Consider the following 12,332-nt stretch of genomic DNA (forward strand, 5'->3'; position numbering starts at 1 on the left):
ATTCCATCTCAAAAAAAAAAAAAAAAATGTATCTCCAAGGGATCTTGTTTTGTAAAAAGAACACAGCGAAAACTGGTGGGGCCTGGGGAAGAAAGGATAAAGGGAAAGGGAAGGAGAGAAGTTCTGTAAACAAGAGTCCCCTGCAACCCAGTCTGCAATGGCAAAGAATTGAAAATGCCTGAATAACCATCAATGGGGAAGTGCATACACCCCCTCTAGGCCGCACTTCGGAATACTCACAGCAGTTCAAAGAGAAAAAATGAAGATCTGTTTATTGCATGGCAAAGTGCAAAGATCACCGAAACTATTGAGTAAGAAAAACAAGTGGCCCAATGATAGCATGGTATAATGCCATTTTTATAATGTCAACACACAACACAAAAAACCCACCAGCATATGTTTTCTAGGTACATATAGATGAAATCGAGTGGAAAGAACCAAGCCTGGAAGGATGTGTTGTAAACAGTTCACGATGGTTCTATCTGGGGAGGGAGGAGGAGTGAGTGATGATTACGTGTGATGATCAAAAAGAACTGTCTTAAATGTTGTAATAGTTTACAAGGAGTAAACTCCTGAAATGCTTGCATAATTTTTATTATTATTATTATTTTTTGAGACAGAGTCTCACTCTGTCGCCCAGGCTAGAGTGCAGTGGTGTGATCTCAGCTCACTGCAACTTCCACCTCCTGGGTTCAAGTGATTCTCATGCCTCAGCCACCTGAGTAGCTGAAATTACAGGCATGCACCACCACACCTGGCTAATTAGTAGAGACAGGGTTTTGCCATGTTGACCAGGCTGGTCTCAAATTCCTGGCCTCAAGCGGTCCACCTGCCTCTGTCTCCCAAAGTACAAGGATTACAGGCGTGAGCCACCACAACCAGTCTAACTTTTTCTTTCTTTTTTTTCTTTTTCTTTTCTTTTCTTTTTTTTTTTAAAGACAGGGCCTCGCTCTGTTGCCCAGGCTGGAGTACAGTGGCGTAATCCCAGCTCACCGCAGCCTCAAACTCCTGGACTCAAACGATCAAACGATCCTCTCCCCCCAGCCTCCTGAGTAGCTAGGACTACATGTGTGCGCCATGACACCCAGCTAATTCTTTTAAAACATTTTGTAGAGATGGGGTGGGGTCTTGCTACTTTGTCCAGGCTGGCCTCAAAGTCCTAAACTTAACCAATGCCCCCAGGTTGCTTGGATTACAGGCATGAGCCACCATGTCTGGACTGTAATTAATATTTTTAAAGAGGGAAAATGAAAGAGAACAAAATAAGAAAAGAAAGGAGAGAGAGTGGGGGGAAGAGCGAATGAAAGTTAAAATTGGAAGTAGACAGAGAAGGGCAGGGGGAAGGGACGAAGGGGATGGGAAGGAAACAGGTGCAGAAACACCTTGTGGTCCTCTCTTCTCCCGCCTGCCAATCTCTCCCCAGTTCCCATCAGCCTGGGGCAGACAAGCAGAAATCCAAGGGCTCTGCAAGTTTCTCTCCCATTATGATTTCAATTCCTGTCCTTGTGCCCGCCTGCCCCCAGCCCTGGCCTCCTATGGAGTGCTTCATTCCCCTTATCAGAGGGGACCAGAAAGGACCTCAGTGCTGGCCCTGTGCCTGGCCCACTGATTGCCGTTTGTTTCTGAAGGAGCGTTTGACGGTGGGCTTTCCCTCTCCCAGAACTATTCTAGGAATGTCAATAGCTTCCGCTTGGGATAAAAAGGCTGAATCCATTTTTTTCTCCTAAATAATGATATTGTGATTAGCTGCCATTCTCATGGCAAGTAATGAGAGCAGAGCGAGCATTTGCTGCTTCTGGATTTCCTAAGATAGAGATGTGTGGATGCCATGAGCCTTAATGGGACAGCCACTCCATGCTAGGTCTTGAGTGCACAAACTCCTTCCACCTCTCAACGCCTCTCTTGAGTATTCACGGCTGTGCCCATGCAAGAAAGGAAGAGACTGAGGCCCAGCTAGGAAGTCCTACAGGAACTGGGGCCTTCTGACTCCAAGGCCAGGATTCTTACCTCTGGATTCCACTACCCGCTACTCTTGGAAGGTGAAAATCCCAGAAAATGAATAAGATCTCAGGGTAATGCTCACTGGCACAACCCCATGAGGCATAAGCTACCTTTGCAGTGCCCACCCCTTTCCCACTGAAGGAGATGCAGTGTGCCACTCTTATCTCTAGACTTTACCTTTCCCAGCTGGTCTGGCCGATCTCCCACCACCATTGCCTGCACTTCTGTGCCTGGGGGCTTTTCTACAACTCCAGAAGGCTGTTGTACCCAAGTGGTCGCTAGTCCAGAAGACTGGGAAACTAACACTCTGAGAAGCAGCCCTCAACTGACGGCTGGCAGGAGTTGGTGTACAAATACTCCAGCTCCCTCTCTCCTTGAGTAGGATAATTCTGAGGTGCGTGTGCTACACTGTTTCCTAGAGTTTCTTCCAGGCACTTAAACTCTGGTTGCCCACCCTGGTAACTGGCTCAATCATACACCCTGTGTTGGCTGCCTTCCCTTCCCAATCTCACTTCCCTACCCAGGTTCCCTGCATCTCCCAAATAAACTGCCTGCACTCAAGTCCTCATGTCAGGGTATGCTTCTAGGAAAGACCAAACAATCACCTCCTTCAGAAGCTGAGATCCAGACACACTCTAACAGAAGCTTTGGTCATCAATAGTATGTCTTCTAGAAGGAACTTTCTAAGAGTCAGATCCAATCACATCCTTCTTCAGGACTCCTACACCAAGTTCAAACTCTTTCAAGTGGTATTTGGACATATAGGTTTTGCCTGTTCAGCAGCCATTTTCCCTGACCTAGTTACAACCCTCAACTTGGCATGGGGGTAGGAAATTACTTCTCCAAATTCAGTCCTAACAGGACACAGGATAGTATCATGGTCAAGACTATAGTTAAGAGTGTGTGGATCTGAATCCTGGCTGGGCGACCTAGGGCAAGTTCACTTCAACTTTACTTCACTGAGCCTCTAGTCTTTATATGATGGGCAACAAGGATGGGACCTCCCACATGGGGTCTTGTGTGGATTCAATGAGTTCATACACACAAAAGGTTGAGTATAATAGCTGGCAGTACCTGGCATGTGATTCAGGTGGGTTAATTCCACCCCAGATTCCGTGGAAATGGGATGGATATGACTCAAGCTTAGCCAGAAAAACACAAATACCTCTGGCCACAGCCACTGGCTCGGGAAGGAGTCTGTGGGCCAAGTTAGCCCCATGAGAACCAGCCTTAGGAATTTGCCGGAAAGGCTGGGAATGAAAGAGTCTTTCCTCTTGAGAGGATAAGGGTATTTGTCTAGAACTGCTGACAGCCATGCTGTCAACACGTGGGGAGAATGAAGCCAACTCTCAGGGAAGCAGAGCTGAGAAATGGAGGCGGGGGGCGGGGATGGATCCAGCCATGCTGACAAGATATACTCCTGGCATTTTAGCTGTGCAAGTTGATAAATTTCATTTGGTGTTTCAGGTGGTTTGAGCTCAGATTCCATCTCCTGCAAGCAAAGGAATTTAGGATGGAGTCACGCTCTAGATCTGAATTGAATGAGTCAGATGGCCCTTTGACATCCTAAGGCCAGTGACTTCTAGGTTTTATCTTTAGCCAAATAAACATCGTATCAAAATAATCAGTAGCTCTTTGACATCCTAAGGCCAGTGACCTCTAGGTTTTATCTTTAGCCAACCAAAAATTGTATCAAAATAATTAGTAGAAGTCCAGCTTATAAAAGTGCAACTGTACTGGTTGAATTCAAGATAGAGACCCTTGAGCCTCTCAGATCATGCCCCTCAATGTAGTGTGCACGGTTGAGCCAGCTACCAGGGTGGGCAATAGGAGTTTAATTGCATGGGGGAAACTCTATTCACACAAGGAAATATCACTCACACGTAACTGCCTCCCAGAGACACGTCCACAGGAAGATCCAGGGATCACTGGGGTCCCAGGACTGGGACCACTGTCCTGTACCACCCCTGTAACAATCCAGCTGAACAAACAGAAAATCTAAGAGGGAAAGTGACTTGCTCAAAATCACATGTTAGAGTGACAGCTGGAATCCAGATGAGCCCCTGACTCCACTCTCTGCACCTCCCCTGACCGTATTTTTTAAGTTTCCATGACTCACACGCCACGTCAAAAAGGTTTTTTTTTTTTTAAACATTCATGCCACTCTTTAGGAATTTTGCCAGGACTGCACGTACTCAGATTGTCATTGACTTAATATCTTTCTTTAAATAAATCCCTACTTTTAAACTACAATAAACTTATTTAAAAGGAAACATTCCACCACTGCCACTACAAATAGAAAGCCAGTATTCCTTGCCAAAATAGAAATTGTTAAAATAAATACAACAAAAGTAACAAACAAAGAGCAATGTTATTAAATTCTAGCCAGACTCAGTTTCAGGAAGGAAGCTGAGGCCAGCTCTGTCTTTATTGAAAAAGGAGATTAGCAAGGATTGGAGAGGTGTTAAATTCATGGCAGCACCACAGTGAGACTTTCTTCTTCATGTGAACAGAAGGATTAGGTGTGAATTGAAGAGGAGGTCACTTTCCATGATTGTGAGTCTGTGTCATCTAATGCCAGGTCCAGGTCTCACCCGGAATCCTCTCCTGGCCCTCTAGTGGTAGAATCTGACACTAGGGAAAATTCTGCCATAGGCCAGGGCTTCTGCAACTTAAATGTGCAAGTGAGTTTCCTGGGGTTTTGTTAAATGCAGATTCTAATTAAACAGATTGGAGACGAAGGGCCGACGTTCTGCATAATAATAAGTTCCCAGGTGAGGCCAATGCAGCTGATGGTCCATGGATTACACTTTGAGGACAGTCTAGACCAGGGGTCAGCCAAGTCTGCAGTCTCACAACCTGTTTTTGTGACTAAAGTCTCTAAAGTCTTCTTAGAGCACTGCCATGCTCACTTGCTTATGTGTTATCTTATGGACTACACAGCAGGGTTGAATAGTTGCAACACAGACCTTATGGCCTGCAAACTCTAAAATATTTACTACCTGGTCTTCTTCCAAGGAAGTTTGCTGACCCCCTGGTCTAGACAGCAGACCCTGAGGCCTTTATAGGTCCCGGACTGCCAAAGCCATAGGGAAAGGGGCCTGGTGACATGTCCAACTGTCATCTTGGCCACCCACTCCTCAGCAAAGGCAGACACTAAAATCTCTTTTTTTTTTTTTTTTTTTTTAATGTAAGTAAAGGTGCCTGTATAGAACGCAGTATGATTCTAAACAAGGGTAGGAAAGGGTAAACATTTTACTGGGTTAAGGATCAGGACTGTTAGATGAGGAGTTAAATTGCCTTTGAACCCTCTGAGTCAAAGGATTGTAGGCCCTCCCTTAGCACCATGGACATGGAGCCAGAGCCCTGCTCATGTCACCTTCAGCCTCAGGGCCCCTTCTTGTTGAAAGAAGCAGGTCTGGCTTCTTAGTAATGGAGACTCAGAGCTCTTAAATGGGCTGCTGGCATATCTACCAAAGTTCAACACACACCTCCCCAGGACCTGCAAACCCACTCCTAGGTATTAGAAAGACAATTCTGCAAGTGAGTCTTGGCCTAAAAATGCATGACTTTTTATTATGAAATCAGTAAGTGTGAAAGAAGAACCACTGAACAGAAGTACATTCACACGTGCACCTGAGGGCATGCATAAAAATGTTCTCAGCAGCACTATTTAGAGTACCCTGGAGCAGGAAACAATCCAATGTCCATCAGCTGGAGAATGGATAAATACATTGCAGCATATCCATAGAAGGGAATACTATACAGCCCTGAAAATAACAAACAATCGCTACATCCAATAGCATGGATGAATCTCACAGACATAATGCAGAATGAAAGAAGCCAGGCACATGAAAGTATGACTCTATTTGTGTGAAGTTCAAGAACAGGCAAAACTAACTTATGGTAATGGAAGTCATAATAGTGGCTACCTCTTGAGGTGATATATTGACTGGGAATTTCTGGGAAGGTAAAAGTGTTCTACAGCTTGGTCCAGCAGTAGGTACATAGATGTGTGTACATATAAAATGTCACTGAACTATACACTCAGAATTAGAGCTCTTTCTGCGCTTTATTGTATGTTATACCCCAATTTGAAAAAAATTTTCACAGGCTGCTGGCCAGCCCAGAAGATAAGGTGCGTTGGCTGCTGTGGGTCCCTCCAGCCCCATGGAGAGACAAGAAGCAAGTTGATGAGATCCAGTGGCTGGTGGCTTTTGTCACCACCAGTTGTGGGCACAGTGGGATCAGGGAGGCACCCAAGGGCCTGGCAGCAGGGAAGTTATTCTCCCACCTTCTTCTTAGAAGCACATTCCTCACAGCTTATCTCAAGAGCTGCTTCCAAGGCGATACCATTTTTAAAAGCCACCAAAAGCCCTCTCCTAGGACTGCCTTTGTATAAACTGCCACATCTGGCTGGGCACAGGGCACTTGGTATGCATCACTCTATTGAACCCAGGCAACAAGCCCTAGAAGCAGTGACACAAGCAGGGATGTTGAGGAACTTGCCATAGGCCACACAGCTGTGAGGGCATGCTGTGATTTTTAACTATTTCCCTCCTTCCCTCCCTCCCTCCCTTCCTTCTTCTTTTTTCTTTTCTTTTCTTTCCTTTTCTTTTCCTATTCTTTCTTTCTTTCTTTATCTTGGTAGATATGGGCCCTCACTATGTTGGCCAGGCTAGTCTCAAACTCCTTGCCTCAAGTGATCCTCCTGCCTCAGCCTCCCGAAGTGGTGAGATTACAGGCGTGAACCACTGTGCCCAGCCACCCTGTCTTAATTACTCTAACAGTCATACTTGCATCTGCACCACACGTCAGTGCTCTATAGATAAGACCAAGAAAAAATCCTTACAGAAGTGTGACACTTTATACATATGAAGGCACTTTCTACATAGTAAGAAAATGGTTGGAAGCCCAAGCTAAACTGCTTGGTTTCAAATCTCAGCTCTAGCACTTCCAGGTACGCTTTTGGGCAAGTGATTTAACCTCTCTCTGTGCCTGTTTCCTCACCTGTAAAATGGGGCTCTTGATAGTACCTATCTCATAGGCTTGTCGGAGGATTGCTGTGCAGCCACTTGAATATTCTCTGGCACAGTAGGCTCTCAGTAATGTTAGCCATTTGCATGTTAGTCAATACAAGCCAGCATTTACTGAGCCTTCTCCACTACTGCAGCTGACCTCATTCAGATTTCAGGGCCATACCGGGAGTCTCTAGCTCACTCCCATTTCACAGACTGTGTAAAAGAAGTTTGAAGAAATGAGTCCCTTTCCCAAACAGAGGCCCCAAGAGAGTAAGCAGCTCACCAGGGTTTAAACCGGGTCTTACTGGCTGTGTGACCTTGGACAAGTGGTTTCACCCTCTGAGTCTTTTTTTTTTTTTTTTAATATATTATATACTTTAAGTTCTAGGGTACATGTGCACAACATGCACATTTGTTACATATGTATACATGTGCTGTGTTGGTTTGCTGCACCCATTAGCCTGTTGTGGAGTCTTAATCTATAAAATAGGAATAACATCACCCATTTTATGGGGTCTTTTGGAGGAGGATTGCAATGGTTCATGTGAATGGCTCCAGCACTGAGAGAACTTCCACAAATACTTTCATAGTTACTTGTTGTTTTAAAGACATGACTTGCCCATGGGCGCATACCTCCTGGATAACTCTCTGGGATGTGAATCCAGTCTTCCCTCCCCAGTGCCCACATTCTTTCCACAGCATGGACTGCCTCTTTGTGCCTCCCTTCCAGGCCTGTCTTTCCTCCAGCTCAACCACCTCGCTACCCTCCAGATAAGCCTTGGGTTTCCAGATAGATATGCATCAGCGTCCTCAGTGTGCAGCACACAGGATCCAGTCTGGGTTAGTTGTCAGACACCCACAAGTGACCGGTGACATTACAATCCTTGCCAACTGCCCAGGGAAGAACAAATAAGGGTTTTTGAACTCTGAGCCTTGCTCCTTACATCCTGTCCATTGAGAGGCGGACGCGCAGGCCCTCAAAAATTTATACTTGAGTGAGACACAAACGCATGGTTTTCCTTAGTGCCTTCATCTATTCAATAGATATCTATTGCATGTTCCCAGCTGGGGGTGATGGTTCATGCCTATAATCCCAGCACTTTGGGAGGCCGAGGCATCTCCTGAGGTCAGGAGTTCAAGAGCAACCTGGCCAACATGGCAAAACCCCATCTCTACTAAAAATACAAAAATTAGCTGGGCATGATGGTGCGAGCCTGAAATCCCAGCTACTCAGGAGGCTGAGACAGGAGAATTCCTTGAACCCAGGAGGCGGAGGTTGCCATGAGCCGAGATCATGCCACTGCACTCCAGCCTCGGTGACAGATTGAGACTCTGTCTCAAAAAAGAAAAAAAAAAAAGATATTTATTGCACGGGCCAGAGGCGTCCCGGTGGCACCCAAGCTGAAACCTGCAGAGTAAGAAAGAGTTTACCAGGAGAAGAGAGAGGATGAGGGAACGGTGTTTCCAGCACAGGGAATAGCATATATGAAGGCCCAGAGGTGGAAGCCTTCTGAGGGGCACTGAAAGTAGCCTCATTTGGCTGGATGCAGGCAATGAGTGTGGAAGGGAATTCAAGAGTCCCAGGGACTCTGCAAGAGGATGTAAGGGTCGCAGTCAACAAGTATTGAGCCCTGTTGTGTGCAGTAGTCCAAGGGGCAACAGTCCCTGCCCCCACCAAAGGGAGAGTGGTAAGAAGCTGAAGGAAGGCAGTAGTAAGGTCTGTGTGGGAGTTTCAGTGGAGAAGAAATCATATGTAGTTGGGAAAAAATCAGTCAAGATTCTTGGAGGTGGTAGCATTTGAGATTGACCTTGAACCTCAACTAGAATCTTGTCAACTGGGGAGGTAGGGCATGGAGATTCCTTGCAATTCACAGCAGAATAATTAATATATGCTGAGAATTTACCACAACCAGGGCGTTAGCTGGCTTTCTCCAAGCAACCTTCTGAGGTCGAGACTACTATCATTCGCACTTTACAGAGAGAAAACAGAGGCCCAGAAAGGGGAGGTCACATGTCCAAGGTCTGTCTAGCTCAAAGCCAGCATAACACCTGTAGTACAATGTGCTGTGGAGAAATGTTTATGAAGCCATCTCCTGGGGGGCAGGCTCATCTCCATGGCTGCTCCTGGCCTGTCTTTTCACAGGTTGCCCATTTGGAGGCATCCGCCTGTTGAGTGTTTAAGTATTGATCTCAGCATGGTATGACGGGCACAAATATTTAAACATTCAGCAGTGAGGCCTCGCTGCCCAAGATCTGGCCCAGCGTGACTCGGGGACAGAATAACAAAATGAACCTACGTCCTACTATCTCCTGTGAGGCGTATTGTGGTTTCTCAAGTGATTATGCACATTAATGATTACGCACATTAATTGCTAATGGGGGAATTTCTGGCATGGAGGGGGTGTGGTTAAGGTGATAACATTTCTTCTGAAAACAAAAAAAACAAAGGCCCGCTTCCCTATAGGGGGTATTTTCTTAGGTTGAAGGGGGGCTTCTCAGTGTTACTATAATTTTGGAAAGCCTGGAAGATGGGATTCTTTGTTGTCATGGAGACAGAGTCTGCTATGAGCAGCGGATGGGGTCCTGGACAGGGGTCCTGGACAACGGGCAGGAGAGTAAAGCAGGTTGGCGACAAGTCTGGGGGCCCTGATCCCAGATTGGGTCTCTTCCCGGAGCATCACTGTGACCTGATGAGAGGCTCTCTGGGGCAGCAGAAAAGCCCCCTGGCAGGATTCATGAGCTTACAGGCCCAGAGCCCTGGCTTTGGAGGAGGCCGGGCCTGAACTGGGATCCAGCCTCTGCTCCTCTCCTACTGTGTCTCTGGGCCAGTGATTCGTCCTCTCTGCACCTGTTTCCCCCTATGTCAATCATTACCATGCAGCGAGTGCTCAAAAATGTAGCTAGTAGGCATGGTTTTTGTGGCTTTGTCAGCAGATAGCCAAGTACCCTCAGGCAAGTCAGTGCCTCTCTCTGGGCCTCAGTTTACCTGCAAAAGCATTCAACTAGCTAATACCTAAGGACCATTTCTAGCCCAATGGCCTGTGAGTCTATGACTCAATGAACTCTCCCAAGTCAAGAAAGAGACAGGACTATGATAATGGCATTCACAATCATCATTTCCACCATCTATTGGGTGCCTACTGTGTGCTGGGAACCCTGCTGGGCACCAGGTCCTCCTTGCCTCACACCTACAGTGCAGCCTCCTGACAATCTTCTCACTTCCAGTCTTCTCCCTTTTAATCCATCCTGCATACCTGGCCAGTTTCAGCTTTCTTAAACCCTGCCTGCTCCTTTGCTCCAGAACACTCAGTGGCTCCCCAGTGCCCCTCAAGGTCAAGACCCAACTCCTTAATGTGGCAAGTGAGCCTTCCATGCTCAAGCCCTTCCCTTTCTCATGGACTCTCCGACAGACTGTGTTGTCTCTTTGTCTAGTCCTCCCCATTCCTCGTACTCAGTAGGTGCTCAATAAATATTTGTCAAGTGAATGAACGCATGGATAAAATGTTTCTCTAAATTAGGCTACTCAAACTTGAGTCCTTTGCAAAGCAGCCACAAGAGTTTTGCAAAAATTGCATGCCATGTCTATTTTTATTTACTTAAATATTTTCCTTTTTTAGATTAAATAAATGTATCTCAAAAGGAAACTTTACATCATGCTATAACTAGAAGGCCAATATTACTTGCCAGAAATAGGTCTCCATTAAAATAAATACAAGGACAAATGAGCAAAGCATTCAATTCTAACTAGATACTGTTGTCTACCAAAGCTGGCGGCCTCTCAGTTAAAATGGGATTAGTCAGTGCTTTGGAGAGGTGTTAAAGACTAAACTAGCACCAACCTGAGACTTACCCATTGACAGAAATCACAAGGATGTAACAAGGGGATGAATAGGGAAGAGCTGTTTCACTCTAAGTTATTCCATTCCACTGAAAATTATCCTACCAGCAGCGTGGTAGGATACCACCTAAGAAGGTAGGCTGAACTGGGATCCAGGCTCTGCTCCTCTCCTACTGTGTGTCTCTGGGCCAGTGATTTGTCCTCTCTGCACCTGCTTCCCCATATGTCAATCATTACCATGCAGCGAGTGCTCAAAAATGTAGCTAGTAGGCATGGTTTTCATGGCTTTGTCAGCAGATAGCCAAATACCCTCAGGCAAGTCAGTGCCTCTCTCTGGGCCTCCGTTTACCTGCAAAAGCATTCAACTAGCTAATATCTAAGGACCATTTCTAGCTCAATGGCCTGTGAGTCTATGACTCAACGAACTTTCCCAAGTCCAGGGCCCCTGTCCAGGACCCCATCTGCTGCTCATAGCAGACTCTGTCTCCATGACAACAAAGAATCCCATCTTCCAGGTTTTCCAAAATTATAGTAACACTGAGAAGCCCCCCTTCAACCTAAGAAGGTAGTGGCAGCCTACACTTTGGAAACCCTGTTCTACAGAGCCCACAGCTCCAGCAGGAGGTATGCATATGAGTTCTCTGAAAGACTTTAACTCAGGTTTTTTGAAAGAGCATTGGAGGTCCTGCATGCAACTACCTCACCTTCACAATATAGTGTCCCTATCTGAAGTCTCACTGCACCAGAGACAGCTCTCAGAGCTCGACTGTGATAAGAGTTCGTTGGACACCATCTTCCTGGTGGAATAATGAGCTTCCCATCCCTGCAGAGATGCAGACATATGCTGGACAGTCATGGGTGTAGGGCAGGGGCAGAGAATGTCAGCAGGGGCAGGGAATGTCGTGGAGATAATTCAAGCATCAGATGGTCAACCTATGAAATTGATCTGATAGCTAGAGTTTGCTTTCATAGGTAAATAAAACAAATCTAGAGGGACAAAAAGAGAGGGGAATTCATTCTGGTCAGCAACGTAGAAAAAACAGAGAGACAATTGTGAATGGGGTTACCCAGAAAACATGAAGGACAAAAGGGGGATGGGAATGGCTATTATTATTCTTTTTTATAATGCTTCATAATTCTCAATCCAACACTGGATTCATGAAGGCTATTTTGGTTTTAAGCAACATAAACTGAATTCAAACTTGTGTAGTATAGGAAAAATGACTTAATGATATAAATAGCTGACACTGCCTTCAGGTATGGCTGGATCCAGGGACTTGATATACATCAGGACTCACTCCGCTCTCTGTCTCTCAGTTCTGCTTTCCTCTATGTTGGCTTCATTTTAGGTAGGGTCTGCTCAAGTTCTACAAAGATGGCTGCCAACAGCTCTATGCTTAGGAGCTTTGGTGGAGATTGAGTTTCTGTTTGACAATAGTTTTTGCAAAGTCCCAGGCAGAGTTCTCATTGGC

This window comes from Macaca mulatta, chromosome 2 (assembly GCF_049350105.2).
Source record: "Macaca mulatta isolate MMU2019108-1 chromosome 2, T2T-MMU8v2.0, whole genome shotgun sequence".
Taxonomy (NCBI): Eukaryota; Metazoa; Chordata; class Mammalia; order Primates; family Cercopithecidae; genus Macaca; species Macaca mulatta.